This window comes from Battus philenor, unplaced genomic scaffold, assembly GCF_028537555.1.
Source record: "Battus philenor isolate CCGP_79_NKW_IND1 unplaced genomic scaffold, ilBatPhil1.0.hap1 SCAF_30, whole genome shotgun sequence".
NCBI lineage: Eukaryota > Metazoa > Arthropoda > Insecta > Lepidoptera > Papilionidae > Battus > Battus philenor.
Window position 1 is genome coordinate 2,882,747 of NW_027181694.1, and position 12,117 is coordinate 2,894,863.

The 12,117-nt window shown below is 34.7% G+C and overlaps 4 long non-coding RNA genes across 4 annotated transcripts; all 4 read right to left on the reverse strand.

The window, feature by feature from the left end:
- Window positions 1-129: 129 nt before the first annotated feature.
- Window positions 130-1,663, reverse strand: LOC137927483 (uncharacterized). Its single transcript, XR_011107764.1, has 3 exons — window positions 1,571-1,663; window positions 1,309-1,407; window positions 130-219 (listed from the first exon to the last, which is right to left on the reverse strand). It is a non-coding gene; the product is annotated as an uncharacterized lncRNA (long non-coding RNA).
- Window positions 1,664-2,550: 887 nt separating this feature from the next.
- Window positions 2,551-3,562, reverse strand: LOC137927484 (uncharacterized). Its single transcript, XR_011107765.1, has 3 exons — window positions 3,470-3,562; window positions 2,716-2,817; window positions 2,551-2,641 (listed from the first exon to the last, which is right to left on the reverse strand). It is a non-coding gene; the product is annotated as an uncharacterized lncRNA (long non-coding RNA).
- Window positions 3,563-5,260: 1,698 nt separating this feature from the next.
- LOC137927485 (uncharacterized) lies at window positions 5,261-7,345 on the reverse strand. The gene is made up of 3 exons (XR_011107766.1): window positions 7,315-7,345; window positions 6,885-7,067; window positions 5,261-5,360 (listed from the first exon to the last, which is right to left on the reverse strand). It is a non-coding gene; the product is annotated as an uncharacterized lncRNA (long non-coding RNA).
- A 1,232-nt stretch (window positions 7,346-8,577) lies between these two features.
- LOC137927491 (uncharacterized) lies at window positions 8,578-10,782 on the reverse strand. Its single transcript, XR_011107767.1, has 3 exons — window positions 10,694-10,782; window positions 9,558-9,585; window positions 8,578-8,718 (listed from the first exon to the last, which is right to left on the reverse strand). It is a non-coding gene; the product is annotated as an uncharacterized lncRNA (long non-coding RNA).
- Window positions 10,783-12,117: the final 1,335 nt, after the last annotated feature.

Sequence of the window (12,117 nt, forward strand, 5' to 3'; positions counted from 1 at the left end):
TTTTGTGATCGTCAAGTTGAGAGCGATGGTACGATCATTATTTGATTTTTTCAATACCTATTTCCAACAAACATAATTGTCTTAAAAGCTTTATATATGTATTGTGTATAAGAGTTTGTATAGTACCAGGTATTTCCTCGGAGCTTTCGGTCTCTTCTATTGTAATGATGCTGCCATTACTGTTGGAGCTGCTGCTAGAAGATGACGAGATCTTGGTACCTGTCAGAGAGCAACAATTATTAATACAAACAAGCATATATTTCAGCCATAAGACGTCCAATATAGGTTGTCGGTCTCTTCATTTTTCCTCTTACATTTTTGATAGGGCTGGTCGTAAACCTTTTGCATTCAGCGTCCAATATTAAACGACCAATGACCAATATTTAGCCACTTCCGCACATGCAGTGGTAGTCGTGCAACAAAGTGCACCGCCCGCCACGTGTTTCGCCCCTCCACGGGGCATCTTAAGGAGTTATGTTCACTAATCAGTGTATCAACTTAGGATGGACTTCCGCAAGGTAACGCATGATTCCATTAAATATTAAATAAGGTGGTCTATTCAATTAGTGGGTGAACTTCCTACGGTATCTTTGTTGACCCGTGGTTTAGCCCACCAAAACCTTGAAGCTTCAGCGGCGATCTATTTTGCGCGCTAATTGGTTCGTCCATTGCCACTACAACTTGTCAACCAGCTGACCTAAGTTACTTCTTTAGTTTATGTATATCTTTATTACCGATCTTGTTGAGAAATCCGTACGATCTTGCATCGACTAATCTGATATAATAACCTAAACCTTCTGAGTTTTGTTTAATAATTTTGTCCTAAATCCAATTTTAGCCCAATCAAAAAAAAAAAAGAGTAATTCAAAATACCTACACTGTGACTTTCAGTGGTAATCCAGTGGCAAAGGACTGAGACTTGCGATCGAAGATCACGAGTTCGATTTCCAGGACAAAATCCTATTCAAATTCACTCTTTGTGGATTAATTGTGCAGGATTCCTTCTGCTCGCAAACAAGTTTCCAGACGATGGCAGCAGTGTTCTCTGTATACCATTATACCAAACTGCCATCGCCTTACCCTTCTGACAAGCCTGACGATTATGGTACCTCCTATAGATATCGATGACTTTGGTTGTCTATGCATTGAAACGAAGATGACATTATAGATTCGCTACTGCTCTAGCAAAAGTACCTATGTCCTCGTTGGGGACGTACTGTTGTCATTCTCTCTTTAATAAATGTAGAGAGACAGAGAGAGAGAGAGAGAGTCGCATTAAAGAATGTTGGAAGTTACAATGTTATCTACCTTTCTTGCTCTTCTTGTGTTTTCTCTTGCTAGGATTTCCGTCATCTGGGCTTGGTACATCATCTTGAGATTCGTCGGACGGGCTATCATCTTCATCATCTGTTTATCAATAAAATAACTTGAATGAGCATTTTAGCATTATTATATAAAGATTTTTTGAAATAAATAAACAAAAGGAGCTATGGAAAACGTCTTGAGTAAATCAAAATTTTTAGAAATAGATTCCAAAATTTAAAAAAAAATGCTTATATGTATAACCTACCTGGAGAATCATCAGAGCTATCATTCTCTACATAAGATGAATAGCTTCCGCTGTTGCTCCTGGAGTTACTTCCTGAAAATACGTTCCTTGATCCTGTTTAAAATAAACATTATAGTTATTATTTCAGTGTTTAAAACATTGAAATACAATGAGTAATATATTTTTTTGTTATTATAGTGTTTCATAACACATACATTCATGTAACATCTCACCACACGAGTTTACAATAAAATATGTCCTCCCGCTATTGCTTTTACAGCTTCATCTGTTAGAGAAAGGTTCGAGAACTTGCACAAAAAAAAACTTTCGGGGAACGTATGATGACGTGATGTTTGGTGTATTGTGTTGTAGCTTGGGACGGCAACGTCAACCACTCGGTGGTATCAGGGAGGATACGGATCCTCTCTCGGATTGCCTACGATGTTCACGGCTAAGGAGCGGGAGGCCGCCCCCGTAAACGAATTATGATATCTAATGGATTCAGGCGTTATTTTGCGGAAGTCCTTCCTAAGTAAGAAAAGGACCAATATATAGTTACTTCCGCTAATGCAGCAGTAGCCGTGCAATAAAGTGCACCGCCCGCCAGCCCTCTAATAAATGCGCATGCGGCAAACAATGCGAATTACACAACTACCACCGATTATTATTGTCGTGTAGTGTCACCGATTGTATTGTTGTGTAGTGCCAAACAATCGGTGTAAAATTACTCCTGAGGATACCCCATGGAGGGGTGAAACACGTGTTGAGTGATTTAACGGTGATAGTTGTATAATTCGCATTGTTTGCCGCATGCGCATTTATCAGCGGGCTGGCGGGCGGTGCACTTTATTGCACGACGACTGCTACATAAACGAATTATGAGTTCTCCCCATTAGTGGAGAGCGTTATTTACAGCCTAAGTTGGACGGAAATAGTTATGACACTTTTGACTAGTATATGTTATGATCATCTACAATAGGTATATAAAACTGTCACCTTTTTTGATTATTCTATGCCTGATGATTTTGCTTGAGCCAGGACTTCCGCTGGAATCTTCGTCTGGTTGAGTTCCGTCATCAGAATCGCTATCTTCTGTGAAGAATAAATAATATTGTGAGTGTTTTCATAAAATCGATGATGATGTATAAAACGGTGATAGAAAATACCTGGAGAGTCTTCGAAGCTTTCAATATCTACAGTCGTTGTGATGTCATCACTGTTGCTACTGCCGTCACTATTCGAGGTTGCGATCGAAACGTCTTCAAATCCTGTTTAAATAAGGAACAATTCATTATTTTTTATTTTGAGTAATTTAAGTTTTCATTTAGCAAGTCAGTATCATGGTTTTTTTTAGTAAAAATCCGAAAGTTATGGATATAAAAAAGGGGGAATGTATAGCACTTTTAACAGCAAAAGAAATTAAGCTTTCACACCGATATCTAATCACCTTGTTTAAAGTAATTACTATGAAATATGTTACATACAATAAAGGTACAATAAATCATATTTAATTTAAACCAAACAATTATTGCTTCGTGGTTAAAATTGTGGCTTAGGATCTTGGGCGGCAGGTTCTTAATAATTGTAAATTATTTCTAATCATCCTGTATAAAGTGATCCGTCAGTAATGTGTTGCATTAATTTATATTTATATTGGAATGCGTCAGGCCAATATCTTCTGGCCAATACAATGTCTTGAGGAGCAGATAGTAAACAATAATTAAATTTAAAATGTACTTAGTTTTATATTTCATCATTTAACGTTATGGGTTTAGATGCGATACATAAATTTACATAAAATTAGCTATATGTTCACCCCTTCTAAGCCTTCATTTATAACCAATTACGTATAGTTCTCTGTTAGAGGAGAGGCTTGTATTTCAGCAGTGGGAAATTACAAAGCTATTACAAAATGATTACCATCTGGTCCATTTTTGGTGGAAGATATCCTAGCTGAAGAAGATCTGGCCGACGCACCAGAGGCGCTGTACGAAGTTGTATAACTTGATCCTTTTCCTGTTAGAGCAATGGTTAACATATATTTTATTAGTCTTTTAGAAGCAAACTCAGAGTTTGGAAGACAAAAACCAAGGTAAACAACAAGCTCAAAGATGAAACCAATAGCATTATAACAAAAAAACATTTTACTTCATTTATTGGTAATTTATCTTATCAATGAGAGTAATATTCTTAATCTTATCTATTTAACAGTTCAATAGATTTCTTAGATACTCTATTAAAAAAAGTTTTCAAAAACCATCTGCCTGTCGTATATAATTTTCTTTTTTGCTGTGACACCATTAGAATACTGGAGGAAGCTTAACTCCTCAAAAAGTGCATAAACATGAGGCACAGGTACATTTTTAGCGCTTGACGTATTGAATAGAATCACTAAATGACTGCCACCTTCATTGCATCTTCAAAGGTTCTCTCCAAAGTATAAAAGGGTCACAGAGATTTTAAACCTACATACCATTGAGTCCCTAGCGAAAATGATTAACATAATTACTTTCATTTAAGTATTTATTGTATTTTTATTTCTTATATTTGTTTATGTCTTATTTTAGATGACCTTTTAAATCTCGATTGCACTGTAATATCAAAGAGTGTGGTGAAGAAAGAGTGGCGACTTGTATAAGGTAAATGAAAGAAATAGAATCCAAAAAATTGTAAAGTTTGAAAGAGGATAAAGTGTAAATTGTAAAATACTCCCCTGTCCCTAACATTAAAATAGGGAGAATAAGAGGCCCCCAATAGACCCCCATTTAAAGACTCGATTGCAATCGTTGAAGGATCAACGCAGTGTTTTTCCAAGATATCAGAACAGAAGAAAAGAGATTATTGTCATACCTGGTGTGGTTTTTCCGATTTGGATAGACTCTCCATTTGGTCCTTGTTCTTCATTTTGGACGACCTGTTCTCCTTGATTAGGGTTGTAAGGTACTGAATGGATAACTTGAGATGGATCGTAGTATCCTTTCAGACCGGGGATGGGTCTTCCTCGCAATAACGGTGATGGTAGACCTGATGGTACAAAATTTAAATACATTGATCGGTAATGTATCTGTTCATATGTGAGACGTTACTCTTTCTCCGTAGATTTCCAACAGGACCTAATGGAAGGGGCCTTCATCAAGCGTGTTCCGACATTGACAAGGCTATCTATCTATTTTTATGTATCTATTTATTATTAAGTCTTTTCGGAACTGTTTCTTGCCTAACAAGAAATTAAAACCATATATATTAACTGTTTTTCATGAGATATTTCTCCTTTTCTTCACACAGCGACTTTTGCATTTAAACTTTTTAAATGTAATAGCTTTAAATGGGTTAAGGTACAGCTTATTTTCTGCCAATTAATGTAGGGTAAACTTCAAATCAAAGTTAACAAAAATAATAAATAACTTTATCCTGATATTTTAGAGAAAAATTCTTTTCAAAATTCGAATTACTTCTAAAATTAATTATTGTGTACTATCCCTCCCTGGAGACTTTGTACTGCGAGAAGTTATTCGCTAGTCGCATTCCAATAGAAATATAGTTGATGTAACATATTTTAAACCGATCGCTTTATACAGTTAATTAGAAGTAGGTATGAATGTTTCCGAAATTTTTGTTAATCAACCTGCTACTCAACGTCCTCAGCCGAGATTTTTAACCACAAAACAATAATGTTTTTATTTAAATGAAATAAGATCTACTTTACCTTTATTGAAGGCACTTGCTCCCGAGTACGTGTTGGAATACGCAGAGTCATCGCTGTCGAAACCACTGCTGCCATGGCTATATGATGAAGCTCCTCCCGTTGGCCCTGAAATTGAATAAACATATGTGAATGTGCAACTGATGGCTGTTGAGGTTGAAAGGTTTTCGGGTGATGACTACAAGCCAGTAGACGAGGATCAGGTAGGTCCCCACAAGGTCGCAGGAAATTTAGACGCGGGCACCGAGAAAGGCGTCACTATCCATCGTAGCGACCTTTGGCTCCAATCTGATATTATGACGATAAGAGACTATCTCATGTGTGCGACTCAAAATAATTACACTTTGACTATTCATAGATTGGAGAACATGTTGTGTATCTCGATTTATTTTAAACAATTCATATATTGAAATTTAAACATGTGTAGTCATCTTTCGGTCTTGTATAACTAGGTGGTTGATCGTATACATGAAAGCGTTATAGGGGTGAAAGTACAGCTCATTTATCACCAAAAACCTTTCATATTTCCAATCAATCTGTATATGGTATTCACTCTGAAATATGTTACATTAATTTAGTTTATTTGAATAGAGCAGGTCAATAACTTCTGGCAAGTACAATGTCTGCAGGGTCTGCCTGTTCCTACTCGTATATGTAATATACTATTGTTACGTTATATATTATTTCTGAAATCATTGATTTTTTTGGTAGGGTACAATATATATAATAAACAATCATCCCTTAGATTTTACATCTATAACTAATCATCTTGCAGATGCATGGATACAATTTTCGACAATTCGTCAAAGTTTAACAATTAGCAACATAATACGAAAGGAAACAGAAGGATAAGTTAAATGCTTAAATGTAGACTTTATGTATAGAAAAGTTGGGTTAAGTTGAATAAAATCAATTGAAAGTGTACAAAGGATTCCTAAAATCCTTAGATTACGTGTCTCATGTAACGACGTATTGCAAAAATTATTAATTCAGTCATAATACGGAATAATGAATAAATAATTTATTACAACGCTGTTTTTTTTGCTAAATCTTTACCAATAACGTTAATTCAATTCCTTTTGCAAAATTTTTTAAATCTCCATATATTTATTAAGTTATTGCACGAATTATCGTATGTATTTGTCTCCTTGTTTATATTTATTGCGAATAATTTTTTTGAAGTAATTTTATAAAATAATAGCTGATCCCGCAAACGTTGTTTTGCAAAAAAAATTAAAGTTTTTAATTAACAAATGTAAGATAAGGGTCGATCGTAGAGGGGTGAAAATTTAGGTTTGTATGTATTTTTGTATGCTGTATCATAATAAAATAAAAACCAAAAAAATTGTCTAAAAAATTAAAAATAAAATTTAGGGGTGGACCACCCTTATCACTTAGGGGTATGGAAAATAGATAGTAGCCGATTCTCAGACATACTGAATACGCATGTAAAATTTGGTAAAAATCGGTCAAGCCGTTTCGGAGGAGTTCAAGTTCGAACACCGTGACACGAGAATTTTATATATTAGATAAAGGAAAAGCATGTAAACGCTTTTTTTTTAAATCTGCAAATCAACTGGGATTTTTTTTTTACATTTTAATTTAAATTATGAATAAAACAAAAGGACTTACTCGGTAAAATCAGAGGCGACTGTGGGTACGGAGATACTGGAGGGAGAGGTTCGTATTCCGGCAGAGGGACATAGTTAGGTCCGGTCGGATAGACAGGTACGGGTTCGTAGAGAGTCTGATACAGAGGGAGGTATGGTGGATAGGGTACTACGGGAGGAACGCCGCTTCCTTTCCAAGCCGCTCCTAGAAATAAATAGGTATTCCTTCACTAAGTTATCTCTTAAGGTTTGTTACATATATTTGGTTTATTTGCTTCTAATCTTTTGACTTAATAGTAAATCAAGCCATGAGATTAACGCAATTTCTTTGAATATATACGTTTTAACAAGTTTTTCTTCATATATTTAGTAGTCAAAAGTAAATAGGTCGTAGACATTAGACCTTTCAGTCTACCTCATTTGTAATAGATGTCTTAATTATATAAACTCACCTTGTGGAACGTCGATTTCCCGTGGATCTGAAAAAATACAAAAATTGTTTATTCAAATGGTTTTTGATTTCATATAAATGTTGATTAGTCGAAACTTTCGTAAAGACAACGCTTTTAATTTACGATCGAATCTCTTGTTAATCGTTGTTTAACACGTAGCGTTAAAATAACATTTTGATTAAAAATTATCATCAAATTAATTAATCTTCGTAATTAATTGTTGATTTTACGTTTCCTGTGATTAAAGTATGTGTTTTTATTAAGCTAAATAAAGTTATTTTCTCTCGAACCAAATTCATTTTATTGAATAATATTTATAAGAAATTGTACAGATTCTTTTGAACTACCTACTCATTTAAAATGGATGAATCAGGTTATTTTTAATGTAACTATGTAAAACTATTTTTTGTAAATTATAATTAAATTTTTGGTCTATTATTAAATTCTTATTAGAATAATGGACATCGGCATTGATGTAATATTACAAGTGTGTTAGACAAAAAATGTAATATATGTCGTAAATAAAAAAGTCTTCTGAATTTGTTTTGGAATTCTTTCAGATCAGGGCTCCTTGTCATTATAGATTATTAGGTATTATCTGTTATCTGTTCTTAACGAAATGTAATCCAAAGTGAATAATGACATGAATAAATAAATAAAATGTGTATTCATAGAGACAGAGCAATTTTTTTTTTTTTTTGAAGGAACCTATCAATAGTCCAGACAGGCCCTATAAATATGCTTTATCAACAAAAAATTGCCTCTTAATTTAAGAGTATTAAACTAATTGTAAATTTGAATAGGTTATTTAAAAACGAAGTATATCAAGTAAGAAAAGGACCAATATTTAGCCACTTCCGCACATGCAGTGGTAGTCGTGCAACAAAGTGCACCGCCCGCCAGCCCGCTGACAAATGCGTACTGATTAGTGCCAAACACAGAGCCTATATTTTCACTAATCGGTGTAACATAACTCCTGAAGTTGCCTCGTGGAGGGGTGAAACACGTGTTGAGTGATTTGACGGTGCCAGTTGTGTAATTAGCATTGTTTACCGCATACGCATTTATCAGCGGGCTGGCGGACGGTGCACTTTGTTGCACAACTACCACTGCATGTGCGGAAGTAGCTAAATATTGGTCTTTTTCTTACTTAGGATGGACTTCCGCAAGGTAACGTCTAATTCCATTAAATATCGGAGTATATCAGTCTTTAATTTTGACTGTCTTAGAAATAAATAAATAATTTTTAATACTTGCCCTGTCCTGTGTACGCGGGGTAACTTGGATAACCTGGTGCGTACCACGGCGTGTTGTAACTGATCTGCTCTCCTTTGACTCCATAACCCTGAGGATGGCTGCTCCTCACCGTATGATACTGGTTGCCATTGGCGACGTTAATCGATTCTAGATTTAAAAAAAGTTATTAATATCGATTCTGAAATGACCAATGAATGTTGATCTTATACTTCTAACTTACAACATTAGTTGAGACTTTATTTATCTGGTTAACTATATGACACTACGTAGATATATGAAAAAGTGAATCATATAATCTATTATGCTTTTAAATTTAACCACAATAAAATTAACTTATTATATTAGATTGATTAGTTAAAAATTAAGTCTGGTCTTGGCGATTTGCAATTGTTGTGAGCATCTCTGAGAAATATAATTGTAGAGGAATAAAATAAACTTTCTATCTCTGTACCAAATAATTTAAAAATATTATTCGTAATAAAGTTAACTTAAAAATATAACGAGGGAAAAATTTAAAAGGTAATACGCAAATTTTGTAGCATAAATGAACAATAGAGAGAAAAGAAGTTTTGATGCGGATTCCACTACGGCGAAAGAGCGTATTTCGTACGTCGATATAAAATTATATTACACAGGATGTAATATATCGTTAAAAATCTTTGTCCAGAAATAGATGATCATAGCCTGATGATAAAACAATATGAACAATATACAGATATAACTTTTAAATCATGGTTGCACAGACTTATTAAGACTAGGGGCCACTCGGGCAAATCATGAACTGTTGGCGGGCCGGCCGCCAGAAGTATAGGTAGTTTAATTTTTTTGGTTTTACTCTGGAATAGAATTCAATATTTTTCGAATGTTGCTGTCGGCGGGCCACCAGTATTCGACCGGCGGGCCGCGGTCTGTGTGTCCATGCTTTGGATGATACGTATAGGACACGTTATTGTTATTTTAAATAATTTTAAAAATGTTATCCTTACCTTGCGGTGCAGCATACGTGCTCAAAATCTGCGAAATAAAACAAAATTAAGCTTATAGAAATAAAGATAACACTGTTCAGTAGCAGAATGTTGATGAAAGACCTAAGGTTGCAACTTATGGGGCTGACTGTACAACATGGTTCCATTGTAAACAAACTTTAGGAAAATCGATATCTTTATAGACAGTACCGTGTTTACGTTGAGATGGTAGTGGTAGCCCAGCGGTAGAAGATTAGGACTTGCGATCATAGGCCCCGGGTTCAGGCGGATGCAATCTCATATAATTCACATTTTATGCATTAACTATATATGATTATCATTGTTCATAAACAAGTTTTCATCTAAAGGATAGGCAGGAGCGTCTTCTGCATACCACTACCACTACCACTCGCCAGTCATCCGTGGTGATTATGGCACATCCTTCCATAGATATCTTTAGTCTGTGCCCAGCAGTGGGCGTCATTGGACTGAACCGACGATAAGTCACGCCTTTCCTAAATGAAACACAAAAATATTTACGTAGTGTCCTTTATAATATATTTCAGGTGTGAACAACATTTTTATTCGACTGGCCAATTTAAATTATTACTTTTTAACACTTTTTTATAATCTAATAATAATACATCTTTATTTGATCATAACAATAATTATGAGTATATTAATATGTAACAGAGTAATAAATTAAAATAGTAGATATCGGACTTTTACAATTAGAAACATTGTGTCGAAAAAAAGGCGATGACTCAGTATATCACCAAGCGTTAAACAAAACACTGACAGTACTGATCTTTCGTCAGGACCATTTTGAAGACCGTGTGGCGGGCCGCATGTTGCACATATCTGATCTAAAGGGTTTAAGCCCTATATGAATAAATAGAAAAAGTCCCTGAGTTATGCTTAAAGTTTAATTATTGGAAAGAAGTCTATTCTAAACGCTTCTTGACGAAGGACACCAAAAGAAGAAGTTCAGAAGTAAAAAAGAAAAGTAGTAGAAGACTCTACTCTTGACGAAGAGTACCAAAAGTGATTACATGTAAGATCAGAATCACCAGAAAATATTTCACATATCTTAATTGAGAACCACAATAAGAGCTAAAAAAAAGAGATAAAAAGAGAAAAGGTAAATAAATACTCACACTGAGCGCGAACACCAAGGAGAAAGTCGTAAACCGACTCATATCGAGGCCTATGGATCAAATATGACCCTATATGACCTGAAGCCAGGCTGACTGTGCTGAAATACTGAAAATTTTCAGTTTATATACCAAAAAAAATTGTTGTCAAATTAAACAAGAAAGCAATAAATTAACCAAAAATTCACCTGTACAGTGACAATCTTTTGTTCTCACCCAGAATAAGCTAATGTTTGCGATACGATAATTTATGGGCAGTGCGTCTGTTGTTATAGAAATATGGGACGCTATGTTCTGGTGGCGAAGATTTCACGGTTAAAATCTTCAAAAATAATTAACTAAGTCTTATCTTCGATTATTGTTTAGTCACAACCATTTCTTTATTAAACAATTTTAAATATTTAGTCCGACCCGTACTGAATTTATTTGTTTGGGTCAAAATTAGAAATTTAAATTTAAGCACCTTCCCGCTGTCAGATTGATCTTAAATTTGGTACACACATTTAATTTAAAAGACAATACAATATAATAAAATCAATAACATTATAAATCTAAGATGGCCGCCGATACAAAATGGCGGATTACATATTTTTACTTAACCGCCTCAATATGTGTATCAAATGAAAGGGCTACACAAGTAAAACACGATGATTATGTCAAAATTTAAAATTCAAGATGGACGCTGTTCAAATATGGCGGACTGGGTACATATTTTTCCACAACCACCATAATATGGGTATCAAAAAACCGTTTAACTTAAAAGTTTTTTAAATGTATTTATTTTTGTTATGAATAAAATTATATATGGTAATTTAGTCTAAATCAGACTTATCTGGAAAATTCTTTGGAGTATATATTAGATGGATGGAAGAATTATTAAAATAACATTTGTTTTGGCATCATTTCAGCCGAAGAAAGTCCACAGCTGGACATAACAAAACAGGTTTCCATCTGACGGAAGCGGCTTGCATCCCGTATTTTGAAAATGAAATTTCTCAATCGCTGAACAAAACGTTCATATATGTTTTCAATTGATCACATATCAGCTAATATTTAGCTGAATAACCCATGAATATACGTTTTTTCTAATATAAATTTTGTTTTAATAATTCCAAAAATACTTATTCGTGGTCGTGTCAGATGAGGAAAGTCTACGACGATTCAGCCTTTCCCAGAGATTTCCAATAGGAAAGGTTGTCTGGCAAATGAAGCGTAGGTAGTAAACCCCCAAGATGGACATACGACCGAGTCCTTTATCCTTCTTTTAACCGGTTTTATTACAAACTTATGGGTTTAGCCTATGTTCAGCGGTGGACGGTCTTTGGCTGTATACGATGATGAATAAGGCAACTAAATATAACTAGTATAAAGGTTGTCTGGCAGAGGTCGCCTCGAGCGATAAGACCGCCTCTTATACCATATAAACT